At 37.8% G+C, this 14,294-nt stretch overlaps 1 protein-coding gene across 8 annotated transcripts in view; it reads left to right on the top strand.

The window, feature by feature from the left end:
- The window catches only part of TRPC4 (transient receptor potential cation channel subfamily C member 4), a 385,590-nt gene that overhangs the window by 322,604 nt on the left and 48,692 nt on the right, over positions 1-14,294 (top strand). The gene's annotated exons all lie outside the window — the stretch shown is intronic.

Here is a 14,294-nt window from a genome sequence, read left to right as displayed (position 1 = left end):
CAAAATATTACTCCTTTAAAGCATAGAAATTATTATTTCAGTTTAAACTAATACAGTTTGATATAATTAGAACAGAATAAAATTCCTTCTCCTCATCCCATTCAACATGACAGTGCCTGAAATCTCACACACCTATTACTCCCCCGGATTTTCTCATCAGTCTCATCCCAAACCACATAATTTACATAAAACATTTTAGATCTGAAGTGACAATTGAAATTATTTTTCACTTTGGGGGATTTTTTTGTAAAACAAAATCTTGTCTTCCCCCACCTTCCTTCCTTTCCCCCTTCTTTTCTTTTCTCCTCTTAGCATTTTGTTTTAAAATGATGAATGAGTAAAAACTTAATTGTGTTTTACACAAATGATGCATGAATTTAGTAATTTGAACTACAATTTGATAATGTATAAGTAAACCCTTGTTCATTTTGTCTAGTTCTTAGAACAGTGGCCAGAGTCTCTCTTGCAATACTCAGTTCTGGCAGGGTCAGTACAAAGTTGGAAAGGCCATAGTTTCCAGAATTCATTCACTAAATGTTGCAAGACTTACCAGAACACTGGGGAAAAAAAGCAATTTCTACCAGTTTCATGGAAAGCAAGCTGTGTTTTAAGAATAGAAACAGAATCTGGTCATTTTTCTTACATGCGTTGAGGTTAATGGCCTTGAGCATCTTATTAAGACAGCAGAAGATACTGTCTTATCCAAGGGAGATTGTGCATTTATATATGAAATGGACGATCTGTTTTTAAGTACAAAGCTGTCCAATTCTTCTTTCCTCTGTAACAATCATTAGATATACCTATAAACTGTTTGGACCTCCCTCTGCTGAAAACCAGTATATGGCTGTCTTTTTTACAGCCCTGTGCAGTTATAGGAAACCCTGGCGGCATAGTGGTTAAGTGCTATGGCTGCTAACCAAAGGGCTGGCAGTTCAAATCCACCAGGCACTCCTTGCAAACTGTATGGGACAGCTCTACTCTGTCCTGTAGGGTCGCTATGAGTCGGAATCAACTTGACGGCACTGGGTTTGGTTTGGGTTTTTCTAGTACCGTTATAACATCCCCGGAGCAGTCGTTCTTACACTTTAAGGTGCCTAAGAATCACCTGGAGGACTCACTAACACAGAGATTCCTTTTCTCCATCCCAAGAGATCCTAAATTAGGAATACTAGGGTTTTTTTTTTTTTTTTTTAGGGTGGGACCCAAATTTGAATTTCTAATAAGCTCCCAGGTGATGCTGATGTAGCTAGCCTAAGAAGACAATTTAAATTTCTCTGAACTGTATAATTTTATTTGATAGCTCAAAGACATATGCAAATAACTCCAAAAGGAACTTCCCTCATATATAATTTTTATACTAAAATGCATAGTATTTTTATATATTACACTTATATGGTGCATATATACACTGCATGTATATTTTCATGTATAAAACTTTGGTATATAATGGGTATACATACATAGTTAATGGATACTTACAGATTTTTTGCCTCAAGGCTTTTAGATATGGGATTTCAGTTTATCTTGTTGTTAGGTTACACTGAGTCGATTTTTGACTCACAGCAACCCTGTAAGACAGAGTAGAAGAGCCACATAGGGTTTTCTAAGTTGTAGCCTTTACTGGATCAGATAGCCAAGTCTTTCTCTCACAGAGCCACTGAGTGGGTTTCAACCACCAACTTTTTGGTTAACAGCAGAACGCTTACGTGTTGCATCACCAGGGAACTTTAAAAGTTGTAAATTCTATACATGCAAAAATTATTTCAGTATTACAATGAAAACATTGCTTCTTATATGCTTAGAATTAAACCCACCCACCCCACGGGTGAAGTAGAAGGGAGATAGTGGGGAGAAGGGGATGGAGATCACACAGCAGTTACCTCAGAGGACTTTGACTGAAGGAGCATGGAATCTTCTGGAAATATGAAATTTTTTAGTCACTTTGGTCATAGGTGTTCAGCTATGATTGTAACTATAAATAATGAAATTATTTGTAACTATTATTATGAAATTATGAATGATTTGAGCTTGAAATAACATGTGTAAATAAAACTTGAGTTGCCTGGGTAATGGTAAACTGTGTGCACTTTGGAGTCAGATTTGCTGGGCTCAGTTCTCTCCTCCATCACTAACCAGTTGTGTGAGCTTGGACTTGCTTCCTCACTGATCTTTGGCTCATCTATAAAACAATGAAGACAATAATCTTTAACTTAGGCAGCCTGTATGAGAAACAAATTAGTTGAAATATTTAAAGTGCCTGTTAAAGAGTGAGCACTTAGAAAGCATTTGTTTTCCTTTTTCCTCTTTTATACCTGCCCTTTCCCCCTCCCCCTTCTTCTTCCTATGCTGTGAGCCCACTGGACTAGTTTTTTGTAATATCTTTAATAAATCCTTTCATTTGCTTATGGTAGTTTCAAAAGAGTTGGTGCCTTGCTTCCTCACTTGTGATAGGTACTTCCTTTACCACAACCTACCTGTGTGGTTTTCAGCAAGTTACTTAATGTATGCCTCAGGCTCTTAGCTGTAAAGTGATGATGATGGCAATAATAAAATAATAATAATGAAAACAGCCTGTGGTGTCATGCCAACTTGCTGTTTTGTCCTTCTTTACCTTATTTTTTTCCATATCATTCAATTTGTCACGCTAATTACTATTTTAGAAATAGGTCAATTATTTCTATTGCAAAATTAGATTCTGCTATTTATAAGGCAAACAGCTGTTATCTAGATCAGACATCTAATTTAATCAATAAACATTTATTAGGACACACTGAGAAACCAGCTTTTGATCTGGTTACTGAAAATGCAAAGATGTTTGAGTTAGAGTTCCTCCCTTTAGGTAGTTCACAGTCAGGTGGGTGAGAAAGAAATGCACATAATTAAAGACTTTACAGTGTGGTAAGAACTACAAGATGGGCTATTGGATCATCAAGAAAGGAAGTCAACTTTACTGGGAGTGTCAGAATTTTACAGGGACCAGATGAGTAGGGACATCTTTCAGGTTCATGAATGTCTTAGTTAACTAGTGTTGCTATAACAGAAATACCACAAGTGAATGGATTTAACAAAGAGAAATTTATTCTCTCACAGTCTAGAAGGATAGAAGTCTGAATTCAGGGCACCGGCTCCAGGGGAAGGCTTTCCCTCTCTGTCAGCTCTGGAGTAAGGCTCTTGCCATCAGTCTTCCCCTGGTCTAGCAGCATCTCAGCACAAGGACCTGCTCTGCTCATGGCACTACTTTCTTGGTGGTATGAGGTCCCCCATCTCTCTGCTTGCTTCTGTCTTTCATATCTCAAAAGAGTCAATCTTATAGATTGAGCCCTGCCTCATTAACATAGCTGCCTCTAATCCTGCCTCATTAACTTCACAGAGGTAGAATTTACAACACATAGGATAATCACATCAGATGACAAAATGGTGGACAATCTCACAATACTGGGAATCATGGCCTAGCCAAGTTGGAACACATTTTTGGGAAACACAATTCAATCTATAACAATGAACATGTATTATCATTCCAGAGACAGAAGATCCAATGTTCTAAAGTCTGAGAATATAAAGTAGAATTCAATATCCATGAGAGTTGATCCAAGAAATGGGGATGGCAGAAGATTAGGATAATTTTGCATATCCTGATACAGAATGTAGATTTTACCCTGTAAATAGTGAGGTCATAAGGGAGTTAATCAGAGAATGAGTCAAGTGATGATGAATAATACCTAAAATAGAGTGGGGAACATGAGGGAAGCTAATGGAAGGTTGGAAGGTTGGATTTAAGAATATCTGTGAAGAAAGATCCAAAGAGAGGTTGTTTATTAGCTATGAAGTAGAGGTAGACGGAATCATCTCGATGCTGCTCCCTGGTAAATAGTTTACCTGTTATGGTTCATCCAGAGAAGCAGAGTAATAACTAGGACCTCTTTTGGGATTGTACAGGTTCTCCCTCCTTTCTGAGGATGCAGCCCTGGGAGCACAAATTCATTCCTGTCTCTTTTTGGCCAAGGCATGGATCTAGACCAAAAACTTGTGTCAGCCCACAGAAAGGGAAGCCTTTTGTAACTCATTTGTCCAGAGTGACCACTTGTAGAACAGTTCTGGCCAGAGGGGCCACCCTTGCTTAATTGATCCATCTATCCAGTTTCAATTCATTCACCTAGGGGGTATCTTTATAAAACAGACACAAAAGGACCCTTCTAACCAAGGCCTTGGAGTCCCTTGGTGATGCAGACGGTTAGGCACTGAGCTGCTAACTCAAAGGTTGACAGTTCAAATCCACTCAGAGGCACCTTGGAAGAATGTCCTGGTGATCTACTTCTGAAAAATCAGCCATTGAAAACACCATGGATTAGACTTCTGCTTTGACACACATGGAGTTGCCATGAGTCAGAACCAACTCCACAGCAACTGGCTTATCTTGAACCATGGCCACAGTTTGGTTTGGGCTCTAATCCCACGCTTAATGAGACTATTGTCTATATCACTTCCTATCTGTGTGAATTGGGGCAAATTACTTAATCTGCGCCTCAATTTTCTTATCTGTAAAATGACAATAGTAATTAAACCCCATGAAATGTTTGTGGAGATTACATTAATAAGCATGTTTAATGTCATAGAATAAAACTCAAAATGCTCAGTAGTTGCTTTTATGTACAATGCAACCACATTATATTATTACAAAGACATAGAATAAAACTATACGTAACTTTGATCTTCTACTCCTCACTTGAAAAGCTCTGTGGTGCTTCTGTGAATGCTTGATTCATTAGCATTTTACAGCTCATAGATTGTGAGTTTTTGTTTTTGGTTTGTTTTAATTTGCTCCTAATCCTCAAGAGGAAAGTCAGTCATTTCCTCTTCTCACTATGTATGAAATGTTGGTCAATTTGGAGTTTATGGATGCCTGGAGGCACTGTTATGTTACTTCGGCTTCATTAGGACGGGTTGAAGCTTTTCCCTTAAATACTCTTCAGCCTCTTTTCCATAGATAGAACTCTTCCCTTGCATTAATCTTCAGTCATTTGGTAGAAAAGATTAAATTCCTTAACCATTTCCACTATAATGTAAGTAATACTTTTAAAACAAAATTATTATGAATATTTGTTTGAACAGTCAAGATTGGATTTTTCTTCGCACCATTTTTCTAAACAGGACTAAGTCAATATGTCTCATTGATCCCAATTACTCTTGTCAGCTAGAAATATTGTTTCCATTTAACAAATGCTGCAACTATAGTATGCTCTCCAAATTATGGGATTTTCTAAAATATTCTTTATTTCCGTACCAGTGAGCTGTAGATATTTGAACCCTGGTTGTTTAGTCAAGTATTATCGATGACATGAGAAAATCATATACCTTCCTGTTGTCTTTGGTTACTTAATTATCTAACATTTTAATGAAAGAGAAAAGTTTTTGCTTTGTAAATCACACATTAAAACAACTATAAAAACCCTGTTGCCGTTGAGTTGATTCCCACTCAGAGTGAACACACTTGTCAGACCCTAGAACTGTGTTCCATAGAGTTTTTCTTGGCTGTAATCTTTACAAAAACAGTTTGCCAGGAACTTTTTTCCACAGAGCCACTAGGTGGGTTCCAGTCACCAACCTTTAGGTTAACAGCTGATCACAAACTGCTTGCACAATGAAGGCTCCTTAAAACTAGTATAGACCTTTCATTAATCTCATACAACAAATACATTCATTTTGTATCAATTTAACCTTTATTCATTTGTCGTAGGGGGAAAAGACCCCAGACTCAAATGTAATTAAAAGAGATTTTTCATTAAGCCAAGACAAAGACCAAGACATTCATTGCAATGAGGGACCTACTAGTGTGCACCAGGCACAAGAGACTAGGAGAATCCACTGAATTACAGTCCAGGAGCAGTTAATACAGTACAGACAGAAGGAAGTGAAGACACATCATTGCCAAAGGCAGGACCTTAATAATGATTGTCAAAGTGGGACCTTAATAATGATTGGTTACAGAACTTTGTTGACTAGTTACCTACTTAGTGATGTTGCATTGATTGGTGGTTCACAAATTTTAAGACTCCTTCTTTGGGAACAACCAGTAGAGCAAGAGAGGAGCTGTTTGGGTTAAGGTTCCTTTGGAAACAAGCTAACAAAAGTCTGATTGTTGCGTAGAGGTAAGATAGTTTCTACTTAATGATATGGGCACTTTGTTGGTCAGTTGTCGCTTAGTTACCATAACGAGTTCACAGAGGGCTCATGGTTTCATAAAAGTCCCTTGGAAATAAACTGGCAACACTAGATTTTGGTTCAGTTACAAGGAAAAAAAAAATTATTTTCTTAACAGGCAGAAATGGTTCCACAGGTTTTAACACAGGATGGATTTCAAACCTCAACTCAATCCTAGCTTCATTTATTCTGGTCAGACACTTCTTTATAGTTTTTAAAGTATCCATGTAACACTTTAATTGATTAATTGACTTCTGTAAGTATGTACCAAAGACTGTAGAGTATATGGAAATGACGAATAGGTTCCTACATTCAAGGAAATTATGATTATATGTTATGATTCGATCTATCTTCCTTGCTTTATACCTCTATCCAGGCCTTCATGATCTGCATCCGACTTCTCAGATTTGTCTTGCATTACCTCCAAGCCCCCTTTGTTCCCACCCTACCAAGCTATTCACGCTTCTCCAAATGATCTATCTCCTTTGTGTCAATGTATCAATGATTCTTTTGCCTAGAATGCTGTTTGAGCTTTTACCTTATATAAAGCACACTGTTACATATATGTCTGGCATCTGAATATACATTAGATGAAGCTCCCTGCATAGAAAATTGGCAAGTAATTCAGGGAAACCGTAGGGTGACTATTCTGTTATATAGGTCTGCCAAAAAAAAAAAAAAAAAAAGTGTTTCTCTTTACAAAAAAAAGTCTGAATAGAAATGAAGGCTTTGGTTAAAAACAAGCTAATTTAGGTTTAGACTGGAAGGCAAATACTTGAGAGAATGGGCAAAGAAGGAAAAATAAGGGTAACTTTCAAGGTAAACACAAAGAAAGTTAACAAACCTACTCATCAAAATAAAGAAGAAAAACATAAAGTCTCAATAAAAACATAATCTACAAAAAGAAGAGAAATGAAAAAGAAATACCCAAACGAAAGGCATTCAGCAGGGAGAGTAAGAACAAAATCTCAGCACCTCAAAAAAAAAAAATTGACAGCAATAAATTCACACCTATCAAAGTTACACTGAATGTAAATGACCTAAATGCATCCATGAAGAGACACAGTGACAGAATGAATTTAAAAGAAGATCCATCAATATGCTATCTACAAGAGACATACCTTAGAAACAAAGAGGTAAATTTATTAATAATCAAAGGATAGAAAAAAATATATCAAGCAAATAATTACAAAAAAAAGTGACAATACAAATCTCTGTAAAATAGACTTTAAAACAAAATCCACCATAAAAGACAAAGACGGGCACTATATAATGATTAAAGAGATGATCCATCATGAAGACTTAGCTGTAATAAACATCTGTGCACCCAATGACAGGGCTCCAAAATACATAAAACAAACTCCAACAGCACTGAAAAGAGAACTTGGTAGTTCCACAATAATAATAGAAGACTTCAACACACTACTCTCAGTAAAGGACAGAACATCTAGAAACAAGCTCAACAAAGATACAGAAGAGCTAAAGACCATAATTGGCCAACTTGACCTCATAGACATATATATAACATTCCACCCAACAGCTGCAAAGTACTCATTCTTCTCCAACAGACATGAACATTCCCCAGAATAGACCACATCTTAAGCCACAGAGCAACCCTCAACAAAATCCAAAACATTGAGATAATACAGAGCATCTTCTCTGACCACAATGCCATCAAATTAGAAATTAACAACATGAAAAGTAAGGGAAAAAAATCAATTACATGGAAACCGAATAACACCCTGCTTAAAAACCACTGGGTAATAGAAGAAATTAGAGATAGAATCAAAAAATTCCTACTATCAAATGAGAATGAAAACACATCATACCAAAAGCTTTGGGACACAGCAAAGGCAGTCCTCAGAGGTCAATTTATAGCAATAGATGCACACATCAAAAAGGAAGAAAGGGACAAAATCAAAACATTAGCTATACAACTTGAACAAATACAGAACAGCAAAAAGCCCACAGCCATCAGAAGAAAGGAAGAAATAAAGATCATAAAGATCAGAGCAGAAATAAATGAAATAGAAAAACAAAAGAATCAATAAAACCAAAAGCTGGTTCTTTGAAAGGATCAACAAAATTGACAAGCCATTGGCCAAACTGACAAAATAAAAACATGACAGTACGTAAATAACCCAAATAAGAAATGAAATGGGGAACATTACAACAGACCCAACTGAAAGAAAAAGAATCATACCAGAGTGTTATGAAAAACTATAGTCCAACACATTTGAAAACCTAAAAGAAATGGACAAATTTCTAGAAACACACTACCTACCCAAACTACCACAAAATGATGTTGAAAGTCTTAACAAACCCATAACAAGGGGAGAGACTGAAAATGTAATTTTAAAAATTCCCAACGAATAAAAGCACTGGCCCAGATGGCTTCACTGGAGAATTCTACCAAACATTCAGAGAAGAGCTTACTCCAGTACTAATCAAACTATTTCAGAACATAGAAAAAGAAGTGATACTTCCAAATTCATTCTATGAAGCCAGCATAACCCTGATACCAAAACCAGGAAAGACACCACAAAAAAAGAAAATTACACAGCAATATCTCTCATGAATATGGATGCAGAAATTCTCATCAAAATTCTACCCAATAGAATTCAGCATCATATCAAAAAAATAACACACCACATACAAGTAGGTTTCATACCCGGTATGCAAGGATAGTTCAACATTAGAAAATCAGTCAACGTAATCCACCACATAAATAAAAAGAAAGAAAAGAATCACGTGATCATCTCAATCAATGCAGAAAAGGCATTCAACAAAGTCCAATGACCATTCCTGATTAAAAAAGCTCTATACATATTTTGGTATAGAAAGGAAATTTCTCAACAAATTAAGGGCATCTATGCAAAACCAACAGCCAACATCATTCTTAATGGAGGGAGGATGAAAACATTCCCCTTGAGAACAGGAACAAGGCAGGGATGCCCTTTATTACCACTGCTATTTAATATTGTGCTGGAAGTTCTAGCAAGAGCAATAAGGCAAGAAAAAGAAACAAAGGGCATCCAAATTGGTAATGAAAAAGTTAAATTGTCCCTATTTGGGAATGGTATGATACTATACATAAAAAAAAAAACATAGAAAACCCAAAAGACCTCATGAGAAAACTACTAGAACTGATAGAGTCAGCAGAGAAGCAGGATACAAAATAAACATACAAAAATCCATTGGATTCCTATACACCAATAAAGAGAACAATGAAAAGGAAATCATGACAATATTATTTATAATAGCCCCCCAAAATAAAATACTTAGGAAAAAAATCTAACCAGGGATGTAAAAAACCTATACAAAGAAAACTACAAAACACTACTGCAAGAAACGAAAAGAGAGATGCGTAAGTGGAAAAGCATACCGTGCTCATGATTAGGTAGACTCAACATTGTGAAAATGACAATTCTACCCAAAGGAATTTACAAAGACAGTGCAATCCCCATCCAAATACCAATAACATCCTTTAAAGAGATGGAAAACCTTAACATTAACTTTATACGGAATGGGAAGAAGCCCAGAATAAGTAAAGCACTACTGAAGAGGAATAAAGTAGGAGGACATGAACTTTCTTATGTAAGAACCTACAATACAGCTAGAGTAGTCAGAACAGCCAGGTACTAGTACAATGACAGATACGTTGACCAATGGAACAGAATTGAGAACCCAAGTGTAAATCCATCCACCTATGGTCACCTGAACTTCCACAAGGGCCCAAAGTCCATCAAATGGGAAAAAGACAGTCTTTTTAACAAATGGTGCTGGCAAAACTGGATATCCATCTGCAAAAAAAAATGAAACAGACCCATGTCTCACACCATATACAAAAACTAATTCAAAATGGATCAAAGATCTAAATATGAAGCCAAAAACTATGAAGTTCATAGAAGAATAAATAGGATCAATACTACAGGCCCTAATATACTGTATTAACAGGATAATAAACCACAACCAACAACACACAAACTCCAGAAGATAAGCTAGATAACTGGGATCTTCTAAAAATTAAACACTTATGCTCATTAAAAGACTTCACCAAATGGGTAAAAAGAGAAATCTACAGCCTGGGAAAAAAAATTTGGCTATTACCAATCAGACAAAGGTCTAATCTCTAAAATCTACAAGAAAATCCAACACCTCTACAACAAAAAGACAGTCCAATTAAAAAATGGGCAAAGGAAATGAACAGACACTTCACCAAAGAAGACATTCAAGCGGCCAACAGACACATGAGGAAATGCTTGCCATGACTAGCCATTAAGAGAAATGCAAATCAAAACCACAAGGAGATACCATCTCACCCTGGCATTACTGGCACGAATCAAAAAACCAGGAAATAACAAATGCTGGAGAAGCTTTGGGGAGATTGGAATTCTTATGCGCTGCTGGTGGAAATGCAAAATGATACAACCATTTTGGAAAGTGATATGGCACTTCTTTACAAAGCTAGAAATAGAAATACCGTATGATCCAGCAATTCCACTCCTAGGAATATATGCTAGAGAAATAAGAGTCATCACACAAATAGCCATATCCACACCCATGTTCATTGCAGCATTGTTCACAATAGCAAAAAGATGAAAACAACCTAGATGCGCATTAACAGACAAATGGATAAACAAACTGTGGTACATACACACAATGGAGTAATATACAACAACAAAGAAAAACGATGAATCTGTGAAGGATCTCGTAACATGGATGAACCTGGAAGGCATTACGCTGAGTGAAGAAATAATCTTTGATGGTTATGAGAGAGGGGCAGGGTGGGGATGGAAAAACACTAAATAGACAATAGACAAGTGGTAACTTTGGTGAAGGGTAAGACAGTAAACAATACTGGGGAAGCCAGTACAACTTGTGCAAGGCAAGGCAATGGAAACTCCACAGACACATCCAAACTGCCTGAGGGACCAAAATGCTGGGCTGAGGTCTGTGGGAACTATGGCCTAGGGGAACGTCTGGCACAACTGGCACAACATTGCTCATAAAGAAAATATTCTACATTCCACTTTGGTGAGCAGCGTCTGAGGTCTTAAAAGCCTGGGAGTGGCCATCTAGCATACTCCACTGGTCTCGCCCCTTTGGGTGCAAGGAAGAATGAAGAAAACAAAAGATACAAGGGAAAGATTTGTCCAAAGGACTAATGGAACCACATCTACCACAGCCTCCACCAGACTGAGTCCAGTACAACTAGATGGTGCCCAGCTACCACAACTGACTACTCTGACAGGGATCACAGTATAGGGTCCTGGACAGAGATGGAGAAAATGTAGAACAAAATTCTAACTCAAAAAGAAAGGCCAGACTTGCTGGCCTGACATAGACTGGAGAAACCCTGAGAGCATGGTCCCTGGACACCCTTTCAGCTCAGTAATGAGGTCACCCCTGAGGCTCATCCTTCAGCTAAAGATTAAACAGGCCCACAAAACAAAATGAGACTAAAGGGGCACACCAGCCCAGGGGCAAAGACTAGAAGGCAGGAGGGAGCAGGAAAGCTGGTAATAGGGATCCCAAGGTTGAGAAACGAGAGTTTCGACCTGTTGTGATGTTGTTAACCAATGTCAGAAAACAATATGTGTACTCAGTGTTTAACGAGAAACTAATTTGTTCTGTAAACCTTCATCTAAAGTACAGTAAAAAAAAAAGCAGAACATCACACATAACCGTAAGGTGAGAAGTCTGGGCTGGAGATGTGAAATTGACAGTCATCAGCACATAACTAGCAGTAAAATCATAGAAAGCATCCAGGGAATGTGATAGAATAGGAACAGGGGCCAGGTAAGAAAGAGCCACCTGCAAGGGATATAGAGAAGAGGCAGTACAAATGTTAGGTGGCAAAAAGGAAAGATGAAATTGATTATTATTGTTAGTTGCCATCAAGTTGGCCTGAAATCATGGTGACGTTATTATAACAGAACAAAACATTGCCCCATTCTGCACCATCTTTACCATTGTTGGTATACCAGAGTCCATTTCTACAGCCATTTTGCATTTAGTGCATCTTCCAGCACTATATCAGAAAATAGTCTGTTGTGATCCTTAGGATTTTCCCTGGCTAATTTTCAGAACTAGATTGCCAGGCCTTTCTTCCTAGTCTGTCTTAGTCTGGAAGCTCCTCTGAAACCTGCCCCCCATGGGTGGCGCTGCTGGTATTTTAAATAGCGGTGGCATAGCTTCCAGCATCACAAGACAGGAGCCACCACAGTGAGATGAACTGACAGACAGGTGGTATGCAAAGGGAATGTAGATTTTAAAATAATTTTCGGATAATAGATTCAAAGAATATATTTTTTAAAAAAGCTGATCTTTTAATTTGTAATAATAAGTTTTGGCAATACATTTAATAACTGAAGAAATTGAAATTATTCTCTAAAAACTCACAGAATACCATGATTTGTAAGAATTTAAAAATCATTTATAAAACAATGCCTATATTTAAAACCTAAGTAAATGTAATATTTACTGAATAATGATAGGAGAAAAATTAAAAAGCAGAGGCCAAAAGAATGAAATCAGGGGTGCTTACTGTAATTTTTATATCTATATTCATTGTATTCATTAATTTTATCTTGACAGGAAATAGGAGGTTTCTGAATCAGAGAACAGACTGTCCACTTACGCGGCAATCATAGCATTGGTTCCTCATGCCCCAGCCCCTCCATGATGAGAACCAGATGTACCCTGCACCTACAGGGGTTTGGACCACAGGACAGAAAGTCTGAAATTATGAATCTCAGAACCCATACCTGGCAGCTGTTCCAGCTGTGTGTCCTGTTCTCTGGAGAAAGGAGAGAGAAAGATCTTTTGCTTTCTAATGTGAACAGATCCTCTCTGAGGAGGCAAAGGTGCCTGGGTTTATTATCCATAGAACATAAGCAGATGACTCCAGGGAAGCTGTTTCCAAATCTCCCAGGAGGTCTCTGTCTTTGACTTTCAAGGCTTGTTTCCTGTTCAAACATTTTTAACTGAGAGGTCGGCTTTTTTTTTCTCTGAAAGCCCTAATGCGCGTCAACATAGTTATGGAGTATTGTTTCCGGACTGTTAACCAGAGATGCTAGACTCTGAAGCAGACTTAGGTAACTACACTGGGGCAAAATCTAGCATCTCATGATGTGTAAAGTGGAAAACCTTGCTCATGTTTGTGAGTCCCCACTGAGACAATTCATGAGGAAGGGTTTTGTGAACCAGGAACACAATGGCCCATTGTAGATCAGGAGTCAGTCGCCCTGTGATGAAGGATCTACGTCCAGCTGCCTTGGACTGTCTGTGAAACCTGGAGCAAGACACAGCATCTGTAGGTTTCCACTAAATTAGATGAGCAAGGAGACCCTTGAAGCTTTAACAACATATAATCTCTATTCATTCCTGGTCCCATAGTCCCAGACAGAATTAATCATTTCCTCTTTTCTATTCCCATGACATTGTTCTTTCACAAAAACAAAAACAAACCAAAAAACAAAACAAAACCTGCTGCCATTGAGTCGATTCCAACTCATAGCGACCCTATAGGACAGGGTAGAACTGCCCCACAGGGGTTCCAAAGAGCTCCTAGTGGATTCAAACTGCCGACATTTTGGTTAGCAGCCATAGCTCTTAACCACTCAGTCCCAAGGGTTTCCCATTCTTTCTCTTAGAGCGTTTTTTGTTACGATCAGCTGTGCTCCTACCTGTCTTTCTCAATGGAGTATGAGTAATTGAGAAGAGACAGTGTTTTCTGAGCACATACTATATGCAGTGAATTGTGTTAAATGTGAGAAATTCAAAGAAGAGGATTGCATCCTCAAAGTGCTTTGTTGTTGTTAATTGCCGTGAATTGGTTCTGATTCATGGCCACCCCAAGTAAAACAAAACAAAACACTGCCTGGTCCTGTGCCACCTTCAAGACCTTTGATATGCTCAAGTCCATTGTTACAGCCATTGTATATTTTGAGCGCTTCTGACTGGAGGTGCATCTTCCTGCACTATATCCTACAATATTCTGTTGTGATCCATAGGATTTTCATTGGCTAGTTTTTGGAAGGAAACCCTGGTGGCGTAGTGATTAAGTGCTATGGCTGCTAACCAAGAGGTCA

The sequence above is a fragment of the Elephas maximus genome, chromosome 14, assembly GCF_024166365.1.
Source record: "Elephas maximus indicus isolate mEleMax1 chromosome 14, mEleMax1 primary haplotype, whole genome shotgun sequence".
Lineage (NCBI taxonomy): Eukaryota > Metazoa > Chordata > Mammalia > Proboscidea > Elephantidae > Elephas > Elephas maximus.
This window is presented reverse-complemented; position numbering and strand designations above follow the sequence as displayed.